The sequence below is a fragment of the Carlito syrichta genome, unplaced genomic scaffold (assembly GCF_000164805.1).
Source record: "Carlito syrichta isolate Samal-C Ts95f unplaced genomic scaffold, Tarsius_syrichta-2.0.1 Scaffold147818, whole genome shotgun sequence".
Taxonomy (NCBI): Eukaryota; Metazoa; Chordata; class Mammalia; order Primates; family Tarsiidae; genus Carlito; species Carlito syrichta.
In genome coordinates, this window is record NW_007091914.1 from 35,848 (window position 1) to 50,117 (window position 14,270).

The following is a 14,270-nucleotide window of genomic DNA, read 5'->3' on the forward strand; positions in this document are numbered from 1 at the left end:
GATCATCATTAAGAGCAAGTGACTGACATCAGGATGGAGAGGGGACATCACCACGGTGCCTCCTGACATGAGGGACAAGGACCCCCATCATGAATAAGTGACCAATGTTGGGACAGAGAGGGTAAAGGGGATGTCATTATGGGGCCTCCTGATGCACGGGGGGGGGCTTTGAGGGTGGTTACAACCATTATCCTGAACAAGTGACTAACATCAGGATAGAGGGGACATCGCTACGCAGGCTCCTGATGTTGGAGGGGGAAGATTAGGACCATATGAACAGCCTTACACCAACGAATCTAATAACTGATGAAAACAGACCATTATTTGAAAGATATAAACTACCAAAGCTCACTCAAGAACAGGTTGAGGCGAGGGGATTGCCTGAGTACAGGGGTTCAAGACTAGCCCAGGTAGCTCGGTGAGACCTCATCTCTACAACAATTAGCCAAGAGTGGTGGCACGCACCTATAGTTCCAGCTACTTAGAAGGCTGAGGCGGAAGGATCACCTGAGCCCAGCAGGTTGAGGCTGCGGTGGCCGAGTGTGCCACTGCACTCCAGCCTTGGTGACAAAGACTCCCACTCAAAAAAATAAATAAATGAAAAAGAAACTAAGCATACTATGTCATTTTCAGCATATAGAACTTTGCACAGATCTTTTGATCTTTAAGGTCTGTAGGTATTTTGCAAAATTTATACTAAAGTATTTGATTTTTCTTGGGGCTGTTGTAAATGGTACTTTTAAAATTTCAATCTCTGGGTATTTGTTAGTAGTACATAGAAATGTGACTGATTTTGGCTGGGCGCAGTGACTCAAGTCTATAATCCCAACACTTTGGGAGGCTGAGGTGAGAGGATTGCCTGAGCCCGCAGGTTCAAAACCAGCCTGGGAAACATGGTGAGACCTTGTCTCTACAATAAATCAAAAAATTAGCTGGGCGTGGTAGACCACGCTTGTAGTCCTGACTACTTGGAAGGATCGCCCGAGTCCAGCAAGTCGAGGCTGCGGTGGCCATGAGCATGCCTCTGCCCTCCAGCCTGGGTGACAGAGTGAGACTCCAACTCAAAAAAAAAAAAAAAAAAAGAAATGTGTCTGATTTTAATATATTGATGTTTTGTGTCCTGTGAGCTTACTAAACCCTCACTCATTAGTTTTAACAGCTTTTTTGAAGATTGAATTTCTGTGTAGTCATGTCATCTGCATGTAGAAAGTTTTATTTCATCTCTTCTGATTGGTATTATCTTTTTCTTCTCGCTGCACTGACTAGAACCTGGCCAGTAGTGGGGACAGCAGATGTCCTCACCAGGTTCCTGATCACTGTTAAGTGTGATGTTCGCTGTAGGTTTTCATAAATGTCTTTTATCGAGCTGAGGAAATACCTGTGGGTTCCTGGTTTCCTTAGTTTTTAGCCAGAATATGTGCTGGGTTTTTTAAGGTTATTTTCTTACATCTATCAAGATGGTTGTTTGGTTTCTCTTCATCCCGCCCTTGTGACGAACTATATTGACTGATTTTTGGAAGTTGAACAAACCTTACGTGAAGGAGGACCCCCCCAAAAACCCAGGAATTATCTTTTGGAGGGTGGGCCTCTTGTAGTATAGGCTTCCCCTGCCAGGCAAGTGTTCTAGGAACCCAGCTAGCATTGTTTTGAGAGACTTCGGTGATTTTTTTTTTTTTTTTGAGATTTTTTAAACTCGTTTGCCCATTACACGATGGGTGATTTACATGAACAACCTGCCCACACGGTGCTGAGTGTTCAGCAGTTTTTGGCCCAAATTGGCACGGCTCTCGGGCCCCATCCTCCCTATCCACCTGATCTTGCCCTGAGCAACTTTTTTTTTGTTTCCCTGAACGAAAGAAATCCTCAAAGAGAAGCGTTTTGCCCATGGAAAAGGTGAAATAAGAAACGGCAGTAGCACTGGCACACACACACACACCCACACATACACCCATTTTTGGTATTATATGTTTTTTGTAGAGACGAGGTTGGTCTCAAGTCCCTGGCCTCAGGTGCCTCCTTGCCTCAGCTTACCTAAGTGATAGGATTACAGGCATCAGTCACCACACTCGGTCTTGTTGTGTCTTTATTTTTTGAGTCATGGTCTCACTCTGTCACTCAGACTGGTGTGCAGTGGCATGATCACAGCTTATCATAGCCTTGACTTCCTGGACTTAGGCGATCCTCCCACCTCAGTCTACCAAGTAGCGGGGAGTCACACATCACCTTGCCTGGCTGATTTGTGTGTGTGCACGCACACATGTGCATATGTGTGTAGAGACAAGGTCTATGTTGCTTAGGCTGGTCTTGAACTCCTGGGTTCAAGTGATCCTCCCGCCTCCGCCTCCCAAAGTGCTAAGATTACAGGTGTGAGCCACTGTGCTCGACCTGTTTCACTTTTAAAAGGTGTGTCCATAGAGAAGTGCTGCCAGATGCTAACATCAGCTCACAGTGGATAACTTTGTTGAGCTTAGAAGGTATTCACAGAACTAGGTCAGACTCTTCTCACATGTGTGCAGAAAGGGCAAACCCAGCAGGCTGGGGTACCTCTACTCTACACATCCCAAAGAAAGGTCTGATCCTTGGTCTGCTCTTAGATGGTCACCCTGAAGCCCCTGGGTGTCCTTCCTAAGAGCACCTTTGTTGACCTGGGCCCCGGGACGTGGCAGTCTACATGGAAAGCATGCCTCATGGGCCCCCTGGTGTGTGCCTGATCTCTGAAAGGCTGACACACAGGTGGTCAGCCAGGCCTCCACAACCAACCTCAACAGACACCCAGGACACCAAGGCTCAGGGCGCTTCGCTGGCCTGAAACACAGCATGCCTGTCACCACACATCACTGCTCAGAGGGTCAGGTGCTGTCCACGGTTCTGCCAGGGAGGACACACCGAGGCCACACCTAGTCTGTGCAGAACCCAGCCCCATGTGCGCCACTGCTCTTGGTCTGCATCCTTTTGTTGTGATGAACAATAACCTGAGTGTAACTGCTCTGCTGAGTGCTGAATCCTTCTAGCAAATTACTGAGCCTGAGGGTAGTCTTGGGGACCCCCAACCCACAACGCTAGATGACATTTGCAGATCTGTCACTTCCAACCAAAGGTCAGGCAAGAGCTCCACCACACACAGTTATGTGGACTCTGAGATAAAGAGGTTTCCTTTGACTTGTGTCGACACCCAAAACCTGCTGCTGGAACCACAGTGTGAGCCCAGAAAGCAAGCCTGAGCAGAAACAGAGACCTTGCCTCACATTTCACTTTTGACAATAAGAATACCATATAAAGAAGCTTGCAAATCAAACAACATTCGCTGTTACCAAACTGACTCTACCACAGTGTTAGTTTTGCAAATACATGTTGTTCTGTCTTGTAATTTTAGGATGCATTCATTAAAAAATGTTATCAAGTATATAGCAAAAATTAGCTTCCAAAGTCACCCAGTGTGACGGTAATGGTGGCTAACAGTGGTTCTCATTCTGAAAATTTTTAATTTCAGCACTGAATTTTTAAATTTACGTTTTTGAGTCAAAGTCTCACTCTGTCACCCAGGCTGGAGTGCAGTGGCTCGCTCACAGCCACCCCAGCCTCAACCTGCTGAAACTCAAGAGATCCTTCCACCTCGGCCTTCCAAGAGCTGGAACCACAGGTGCACATCACAATGCCCAGGTAATTTTTTTTATTTACTGTAGAGAAGAGGTCTCACCAACTTGCCCAGATTGGTCTCGAATCCCTGGACTCAGGCAGTCCTCTCACCTCTGCCTCCCAAAGTGCTAATTTTTTTTTTTTTTAAGTTGGAGTCTCACTCTGTTGCCCAGGCTGTAATGTAGTGGAATGCTCACAGCCACCCCAGCGTCGACCAACTGGGCTTCAGCAGTCCTTCTGCCTCAGCCTTCCAAGGAGCTGGAACTATAGGCATGCGCTACCACGCCCAGATAATTTTTTGATTTATTGTAGAGACGAGGTCTCACCAAACTGCCTGAGCTGGTCTCAAACCCGCAGGCTCAGGCAATCCACTCGCCTCAGCCTCCCAAAGTACTGGGATTACAGGCTGAGCCACCGAGCCCGGCCTGAGTTTTTTTAAAAAGCAAGAAAACATAACCACTGCCAAGCCATCAAATTTCTGTGCAGTAGGAATAGTCAATGTATCCATCTTCCATTTCTGAAAAAAATTCACAGAACTGATGATAGTTAAGTCCATGAGATCAAATGAAGTTTACTATTGACACTGATGGTTCATTAAGGCATGACAAACTCAGATATTTTTCACAAAGTACACTGACAAGTAATAGGATGAATAACTATAGGCTTTAAGCATCTTACATTTCCAACAAGTTTTATAAATGTGTCCAATCAAGTCCTTTTCTGTGTCACACACTTTACCACCATCTTTTATAATACATCTTAGTAGATTCTGCTTCAGGTGGCACCAAATTAGCATCTTTCCACCTTCTTTGCACATATTCTTGCCCATACAGGTCCATGCACACAATTCAGAGGCTCACAAACTCACTACTGGATGTGCCAAATAAACAGCCAAGCGGTATCAGTAGCATATGTTGACAGTAGCATCTTTTAACTCACTGAGAGCCAAAGAAAACTAATCAAAATCATCTGCTGTTTTCTGACTCTTGACATTACTCTCAACATTCTCAAGCCGAGGAGCAACAGTTCTCTCCACAAGGCTGATCATCTTAAACAGGTTTATTTCCTCTGGACACATTTCTTTGGCTGCTGCAATCAGACATGATTCCACTACCTCACCATTGATAAACACTTTTCTTGCTTGGCCAATACATGAGTTACCTGGAAACTTATTTTTACTGTAGTCTGATTTTCTTTCTCTTTCTTTCCTTTTTCTTTTTTTTTTTTCCCTCCATTGAGTTGGAGGTCTCACTGTTGTTTTTGTAGAGACAGGATCTTGCTATGTTGCCCAGACTGGTCACAAACTCCCAGTCTCAAACGATCCTCCCACCATGGCCTCCCAAAGTGCTGGGATTATAGGCATGAACCACCATGCCCAGCCAACATAGATTTTCTGTGTAAACAGCCTTCTCTTGTAAGACGATGCCATCTAGGACTTTATGCTAGAGAGCAGCCAATGCCTGGCTTCAAAGCTTCAAAGGATAAGCTGACTTGTTAGGGTCTATGCAGCTGGTGATTTTTAAGTTGAAGCCAATGCCCCTTTACCATTCAGAAAATCCTAGACCCTTAAGAATTGTGCTAAATCTACCCTGCCTGTGCTCTATAAATGGAATAGCAAAGCCTGGATTGATAGCACATCTGTTGGCAGCATAGTTTATTGACTATTTTGGGCCCACTGTTGAGAACTTCTGCTCAGAAAGAGAGATTCCTTACAAAATATTACTGCTCATTGACGATACACCTGGTCACCCAAGAACTCTGATGAAGACACAGAAGGACATAAATGTTGTTTCCATGCTTGCTAACACAACATCCATTCTGCAGTCCACGGGCCAAGGAGTAATTTCTACTTTCAAGTCTTATTCATTTAATAAGAAATACATTTAATAGAGACACATTTCATAAGGCTATGGCTGCTATAGACAGTGATTCTTCTAATAGATCTGGGCAATGTCCATTGAAAACCTTCTAGAGGCTGAGGTGAGAGGATTGCCTGAGCCCACGGGTTTCAGAGCAGCCTGGCAACTTGGAGAGACCTCATCTCTGCAATAAATCAAAAAATTAGTCAGGCGCAGTGGCACACACCTGTAGTTCCAACTACTTGGAAGGCTGAGACGGATGAATCACCTGAGCCCAGATGGAGGCTGCAGTGGCCATGAGGAGCGTGTCACTGTACTCTAGTCTGGGTGACAGAGTAAGACTCCAACTCAAAAAAATAAAAATTAAAAAAGAGGATTCATCATTCTAGATGCTATTAAGAACATTCATGATCATGGGAGGAGGCAAAATAGCAACATCAGCAGGAACTGGGAGAAGTTGATTCCTACCCTCATGGATGACTTTGAGGGTTCAAGACTCCAATGGAGGAAATCACTACAGATATGGAGGAAACAGCAAGAGAACTAGAATCAGAAGTAGAGTCTCAAGATGTGATGGAACTGCTGTAATCTCATGAGAAAACCTGAACAGATGAGGAGATGCTTCTTAGGGAAGAGCAAGAAAAAGTGGTTACCTGAGGTAGAAATTACTCCTGGTGAAGATGCTGTGAACACAACTGAAATGACAACGAAGGATTTAGAATATTCCAAAAACTTAGCTGATTAAGCAGCGGCAGGCTTGAGAGGATATAGACTCCAATTTGGAAGGAAGGTCTACTACAAGTAAAACGCTATCAAACAGCATCATGTGCTACAGAGAAATCTTTCATGAAAGGGGAGTCAATCATTGTGGGCAGCTTCATTGTTTTATTTTCAGAAAATGCCACAGCCACCCCAGCCTTCAGCGACCACCACTTGATCAGCCAGCACCATCCACATCGAGGCAACACCCTCCACCAGCAAGAAGTTAATGACGGCCAGGCTCGGTGGCTCAGCCTGTAATCCCCCGCCTTTGGGAGGCTGAGGTGAGTGGATTGCTTGAGCCTGCGGGTTCGAGACCCACCTGGGCAACTTGGCGAGACCTCATCTCTACAATAAATCAAAAATGAGCTGGGCGTGGTAGTGCACGCCTGTAGTTCCAGCTACTTGGAAGGCTGAGGCGGAAGGATCACCAGAGCCCAGCAGGTCGAGGCTGCGGTGGCCGGGAGCGGCCACTGCACTCCAGTCTGAGTGACAGAGTGAGACTCCAACTCGAAAAGAAAAGAAAAACAGAAAGAGGCCAAGCACAGATGCTCACGCCTTTAGTCCCAGCTACTGGGAGGCTAAGGAGGGAGGTCTGCTTGAGTACAGAAGTTTGAGGTTGTAGTGAGCCATGACTGCACCACTGCACTCCAGCCTGGACAAAGTATCAAGACCCCGTTAATTTTTTTTTTAAGTGAGCATAGATGTTTATAGTGGCTTTACTCATAACAAAAATGTCAACTGGTGAATAAACTGTGGCAGCCCCATATGATGGAATACTATTCGGCAAGATCAGGGAATGAACTGTTGACACAGGAATAATTCTCAAATGCGTCACACTCAGTGAAGGAAATCAGACTCAGAAGCAACCTACTGTGCGGTTCCATTTTTGTGACACATGGACAAGGCAAAACAGTAGGAACAGAAACCTGGCCACACCAAATGGGTGTGATGGGGTAGGAGGGTGCAGGCTAGGGAGGGCCCGGGGGAAATCTGTGGGGCACAGAGTGTCCTGATGCTGTGGTGGGGACACACTGGGCAAGTCCATCAATTCATAAGACTTTACACATCAGTGGGTTTCTGCAACAAGCACCCCAATAATCCTGACTTTAGAAATTAGAACGAACACACACACACACACACACACACACACACACACACACACACACACACAGTCCATTCTCTCATTCCTGGTAGCTCTGTTCTATGGAGTCACCGCAAACACAGAATGACCTGGCCACCACTCCCAGTGGAAACACAGGTTAGATTCCTACGAGCTCCTGGTCACCACATTTTTGTCCACCAGTTCGTATGCAACCTTGTTTTGCATGTGTTTCCATTTAAAGGCAACTTACTTAACACATGCTGTCATTCATCAACACTCAACTCCCGCCAGGCCGGGCTCGGTGGCTCAGCCTATAATCCCAGCACATTGGGAGGCAGAGGTGAGTGGAGTGCCTGAGCCTGTGGGTTTGAGACGAGCCCAGGCAACTTGGCAAGACTTCGTCTCTACAATAAATTTTAAAAATGAGCTGGGCGTGGTAGCGCGCCTGTAGTTCCAGCTATTTGGAAGGCTGAGACGGAAGGATCGCTAAAGCCCAGCAGGTCAACACTGGTGTGGCCATGAGTGTGCCACTGCACTCCAGCCTGGGCAACAGAGTGGGACTCCAACTCAAAAAACAAAAACAAAAAACTTCCTCCAACACATGTGTTCTCTCTATAGACATCTCATGGGCTTGGGGGGCACCAGCCAGCACATCAGCACCAGGCCTGGGCTATTTCAAAAGCAAAACAACAAAAAGCAAAAAAAAGGCAAAAAGCATGCCATTAAGCAGACTGAGAAAAGGACGCCTGTTCACAGCATGTGCATGGCCACAGGAGGGCAGGCGGTCCCTCGCTGGGCATGTCTGTGTCCAGAGACACACTGAGTAGCCACACATACTGACTCTGTGATCACACGTGTGTTTTAGCAACCGGGGGAGGCAGGGCCACAAAAGAACCAGGGAGAGCAACACATGGACCCCATAATCAAGGAGCAATGTGTGCCACGTCAGCATGCATGGGGAGGGCCAGCCTGCGGCATGACCTGCGGACCTGCTGCCCACTGCCCTGCTCCTGAAAACCCCCCAGAGCCCGCCCCACCCTCCTGGATGTGGACGGGAAATCCCCTGTCCACCTCCAGCAGGGTCCATGCTTGGAGACGGGGCACAGGAAACACAGGCAGGAGTTTCCTTCCTTTTCCCATTTGGGGATGAGTAGCGAGAAACAAGCAGTTCTCGGGCCACAGAACCCCTGCTTAAGGAGTCTGTCTACCCGACCACATCCCAACACACTTCCATCTGCTAAGCCTGAGCCTCCTGCAAATCACAAACCTGGCCTGTCCTTGAGGGGTCCCAGCTCTCCCCAACAGGCTTCCCACCCACACTCCAATGGCCAGGAGACCCCAGAAGACTCCTGGAACACAAAGTCTGCCTGGGAGGACAGCCAGGGCTTGGGGCCACCTTGCTGGCTCCACAAAGACCAGGACAGTACAAAGACCAGCGCCCAACAGTGGCCAAGGACCTCACCTCCTGCAAGACAGGGACAGCATGCCAGGGCTGCGGTAGACACCCCCCGGGTGGCCTAGGCATATGTCTGCTGGGCGAAGGGACACAACTCGCCCCCAACGAGTGCCAGCCCGCTCCACGTGCCCTTCATGCTCCTCTGCAGGAAGGGCATCCACACCTGACTCTGTCGCTGACCACTAGGCAGGTTGTGAGGCTCACTTCTGAGTGGGTGCGGCTGACAGGGAGCTCCATGGCACGGCCCACCCCTGCCTGTCTCCTCCCATCTCCTGCCTGTCAGCCACGGCAGAGGAGGCTATAATGACAGCCCGGCCAGGGAAGGGACAGGGCAAGACAGGACACGCAGGCCCCACTGGGAAGCCCTCTGCCCAAAGGCCTAGGCCCCTCGCATGGCTGGGCCTTTCATTGAGTGACCTCCATGCCACAGGGGGCCCGCCCAGCCCACCTGCAGCATCCAGTCCAGGACCTTCGAGGAGAGCCGGGGTGGCACCTTAAAACAGAGGCCGGGCCTGGACCCGGGTCCTGACCGGGACGTGGACACACAGCCATACCTAACCCGTGTCCCACGGGGGAGCTCAAGCCTGGACTGTGGGCAGTGACATGGAGGGCTCCTCAGGCACCAGGGAAGGGGGGAAACTGGGGCCATGCAGACAGGGGCACTGCAAAGCCGGCACGAGTGGATTACAACGCTAAGGCTGGATTTGCCTCCCAGGAGGTGCTGAGCGGCTTTGGGCTGAGATGCAGCAGATCTGCTCCGGATCATCTCCTCGACAGCATGGCAGCAGCACAGGGGCTGCAAGTGGGTCCAGAGGAAGGCCTGGCCTTGGGGACCCAGGAGTGCATGGTGGCAGGTGGCAGGTGGGCCGGGGCACCCAGCCCAGACCTAGGTGAAGATAGCCCGGCCCTGGGAGCCAAAGCTCTGCAGCTGTGCAAGGGACACCCTGCCTGCAGTGCGTACTTTTGGGCAGGGGAGATGGGCCCTCTGGGAATCTCGGACTCAGGAGGGAGGGGTGGGACCTCGGGTGGGTGCCTCACCCCCAGCAGGGGACACGATGTCAGGCAGTTGTGAGCAGTACAAGCTGCACCCCTCGAGACTGTTCTCCTCCGCACCCCTGAGCGACAGTAACTTTTATTAATCCAAGAGTTTAAAAGCCAAAGTTTCCTCTCAAAAAAACCAGAAAAGGCCAAAAGCTTCATCTAACCCATTCCATTACCCTGGAGCAGGCCAGGAGTGTTGTGGAGAGGTAAGGGAGTGATGCCTGACCCAGGAGGCAGGTCCGGATAGTTGCCTGGAGGAGTGAGAACTCCAGGGCTGCTGGTGCCTGTGGGGCCTGAGCAGTGTGTGCCACTCAAGGGCTGTGTGGCACAGGCCCACACGTCACCCTCTCCCACGTGTTCACACCCTGCAGCCCACAGACCACTCCCAGAACTCCTGCAACTGGCTTGCTCCCAAGGACCCTATGGACAGGCGAGCGATCTGCCTTCATGGCTCTCTCCTGGGCAGCCAGTGTCACAAGAGGAAAATGGGCAGGACCTGAATGCCCATCCACAGAGGTGGCTAAATCACCAGCCCATGGCCCACGGGGCAGTGTGTCCTGGGGAGACCATGGTGTGGACAAGGTGTGGCCTGAGGGGCACGTGGCATGGGCCCCACTCCAGGCACTTCTCTGCCATCCTTCACAAGTCTGGAATGTTTTCAAAGTTTACATTAGGCCAGGCACAGTGGCTCATGCCAGCAAACCCAGCATTTGGGGAAGCTGAGGTGGAAGGATCACTTGAGCCCGGGAGTTCGAGATCACCTGGGCAACATAATGAGGTCTCATCTCTACAAAAAATCAAAAAATTAGCCAGGTGTGGTGGTGCACCTGTAGTCCCAGTTACCAGGGACTAAGGTGGGATGATCACCTGAGCCCAGGAGTTTGGGGCTGCAGTGAGCTGTGATAAAGTCTGAGCAACAGAGTAAGACTCTGACCACCCCCTAAAAAGTTTTAAATTAAAGAAAAAAAACAAGGGCAGGCACAGTGGCTCAGCCTATAATCCCAGCACTTTGGGAGGCTGAGGCGGAAGGACTGCCTAAGCCCAGCAGGTTGAGGCTGCAGTGGCCGCAAGTATGCCACTGCACTCCAGCCTGGGCGACAAGAATGAGACTCCAACTTAAAAACAAAACAAAAAAAAGGAAGCAGCATTTCTAACAACACAAGAACACTGTGATGATAGAAATGAAAAAGCCGAGGACAATATCCACAAAGATGGTTGGGCGCGATGGTTCATGTCTGTAACTCCAGCACTTTGGAAGGCCAAGGTGGGGAGACTGCATGAGCCCAGGAGTTCAAGACCAACTTGGGCAACATAGCAAGATCTCATCTCTACAAACAAACAAAACAATACAAAACAAAAATCAAAAGATTAGTCAGGTGTGGTGGCACGTATCTGTAGTCCCAGCTACTCAGGAGGCTGAGGTGGGAGGAACGCTTGAGCTAAGGTTGAGGCTACAGTGAGCCCTGTTTGTGCAACAGAGTCAGACCCTGATTCAAACAAAACAAAACCCACAGAGGCAAGTTCAGGTAAGCCAGTGCTGTACCAAAAAGACAGGTGAACACCACTGGCCGCCATGCAGGATTGAGGATTTCTGTCATCTTCTCAAAGGATATTAAAATAAAAACAAAAACATCTAAAACATAGGTGTTAAATTTTTGCAGTGAAACGAATACATGAGAAACACCCAAGGGGAAGTGGCCACAGCCTGCCAGTCACAAAAGCAAAGCCCCATGTGAATGCACAGAGGGTGCCAGGCTTGGCCTCTGCTCCCAGGTTATGGACACTGGCTGACACTGTCCCCTTTGAGAAGAGGCATGGAGATGGCCTGGTGCACCCTAAGCCCACCGCTGCTTCCAGAAGCCTGTGGAGCCTCTGTGGGAGCCACCCTATAGGGACAGAGGTCATAGAGCCCTGACCCTGCCACCTCACCGGTGCAGACAGAAGGCCTCTGTCCCCAGCCAGGTCGCTTCCTCAGAAAGAAACAGGCCCTGCTCCCTCCCAGACTGACCACTTCACCCACTGGTCAGTTGGCACCAGACTGCTGCCGCCACACCCTCACCCTGCCCGGCGGCCATCCTGGCAGGGCCTCAGAACAGCCGCCAGCCAAGACACAAGACGCCCAGGGAGCTGTGAGCGTCAGATAAGAATCTTCTAGCGTTCTGTCCCATACAACATGTGGGACATCCTTACACCAAGAAACGACTGGGCATCCTGTGCTCTTCTTTACTAAATCTGGCATCTCCCCATGGGAGCAAGCCCCCTCCCAGGCATGGTCCTACCAGTCACTGCCCCAGGCCAGGGCAGGTTGCCCAGTCAGGGCTAAGCCCAAGGCAGTAGACACGGTCCTGAGAATGGCCCTGCTCAGGAGAGGGGCACACCTTCTCTTTCTTATCTGGGGGTGTGAGAATCCAAGACGCCCCCTCCCAGAGCAAGCAGTACCAGGATGGGACACCACCCTGCAGCACCCAGCCCACAGTGACCACGTGGCCCTGGGGGAGGGGGCGCAAGGATGGCGCCTGGGACTCCCATCCAGAAACCAGGGCTAAATGCAATTTCCTCCCCAGAAGCCAGCAGAGTAGGAAGCTGGAGCCTAGGATCACCCTGCAGAGACAGGACGTGTGCACAGCCCCCCTGTGCACCCGTAACAGCCTCCAGCAGCCATGCTGGTGCCACAGACGGGCAAGGCAGCCTAGGCTCGGTGCAGGGACGCAGCCACAATCCTGTGATGCCCAGTGCAAGGGCTGCCTCCTCCCCTTTCAGGGTCCCCAGTCTCAGGAGCAGAGAGAGGCACCACCTCTACCCTGCACTGAGGGCCCGCTAGCACTGAGGGCCTTCAAGGTCCAGGCCGCCCACACTCACAGCACCCCAGGGCATCTGGGTCAGCAAGGCTCTGAAAGGCAGGGGATAGGGAGCACGGGGTGCTCAGGGAGGGCCACACAGTCCCACACGGCCCTCCCCCAAGCCTGTGCCAGGCCCAGAGAAGCCTCACCTCCCAGTACGCACAAGGCAGAGGCCTGCTTCCCAGAGCTGCAACACAGCCACCATGGGACACAGGTGGAGGACTAAAACACAGAAACTCTCACCCACACCATGGGGAAACTGAGGCACAGGAAGGTCTAGGGGGTGGCCAGCCCCAAGCCAAGTTCACAGGCAGCAGGCCTAGCACAAAAAAGCATGAGTTGGATCTGGGAGCCCCCAGCCCTAGAGCCCAAAGCCTCCTCCACTGCCACCCCCTAGCCCGAGTGGGGACAGGGAGGGACCCTCTTGGGACCAATTCCAAAACCTACACGCTATGGGGCCCTGCTGGGGCCCCTAGGTCTAGGTACTCTCTCTGCCAGGGAGGGGGCTGGAGGCTGGAAGGGGGTTCTCAAGATTGCCAGAAAGAGCAGAAACAGGCCTTGCCTGGCTGGACCTCGGCACCCCAGGCTGCTCCCTGCAATGTGGAGAGGGCCAAGTCACTGGTGCCCACGCAGAACCTGGCAAGGGGCAAAGGTGTGAGGCTGTGAGAAGGGCTGTGGGAAACGGGGTGAGGCCTAGATTCCCCCAAGAGCAGGGGAGGCCCAGGGATCGTGTGTGTGTGTGTGTGTGTGTGTGTGTCACACTGAACCACACAGGTGTCCTAGGCAGCAAAGGCCATACCTGATGGAGACAGAGTATTCTGGGCACTGGGGCAAAGGAGGATGGGGGAGCAACTGTGGGGGGGAATAGGGACACAGGTGACCTCTTGGAGACTGGGTGGAGCTATGCAGCAGTCAGGGACCCAGTGGGGACCTGGCATCCACTATGCAGGTGAGGGGCCCACCTGCGAGGTTCACATGCCCACAGACTCCAGCCTGTGTGACCTGAGAGGGTCTCAGAGTCCCAGGAAGGGACCAGCATGATGGAATGAGATGGGAGGGCACGCGAAAGGCCACCCCCTTTCCTGGGAAGGAGACAACTGAGGACCAGCCAGACCTCACAGGTCCCCAGCCCCCCACACACCAGGGCAAGGCCCAAAGCCACTGTCCAGGGACCCAGGCAACAGAAGGCCAGGACAGGAGGAAGTCCGTCCGTCCGTCGTCCCCCCCCCACCGCCCCGCAGCACCTGCCCAGGGTACCCTTCGGCCTCTCCCCAACCCTTGTAAAGGCCTCCCTGTTGGGCCGGGGTGAGTGGGAGGCAGTGAAAAGTTTGGGGTGACTTAGAGGCGTGCTTGGGATGATGGCTCCCTGCTGAGGACCCTCAGAGAAAACCGGGCTAGGGAAGCCCCAGGCCGGGCTGCAAAAAGGTTCTGAGGAAGTGTGGGCCCTCTCGCCAGCTCCCCATCTCCAGAGGAAATGCACTCCTGTCCAAGCACCCGGCTGCGACCCCGGGGGAGACCCCATGCCTCCAACAGCCCCCAAACTCCTGCTCCCAGGACGGCAGCCAGCCTCGCAG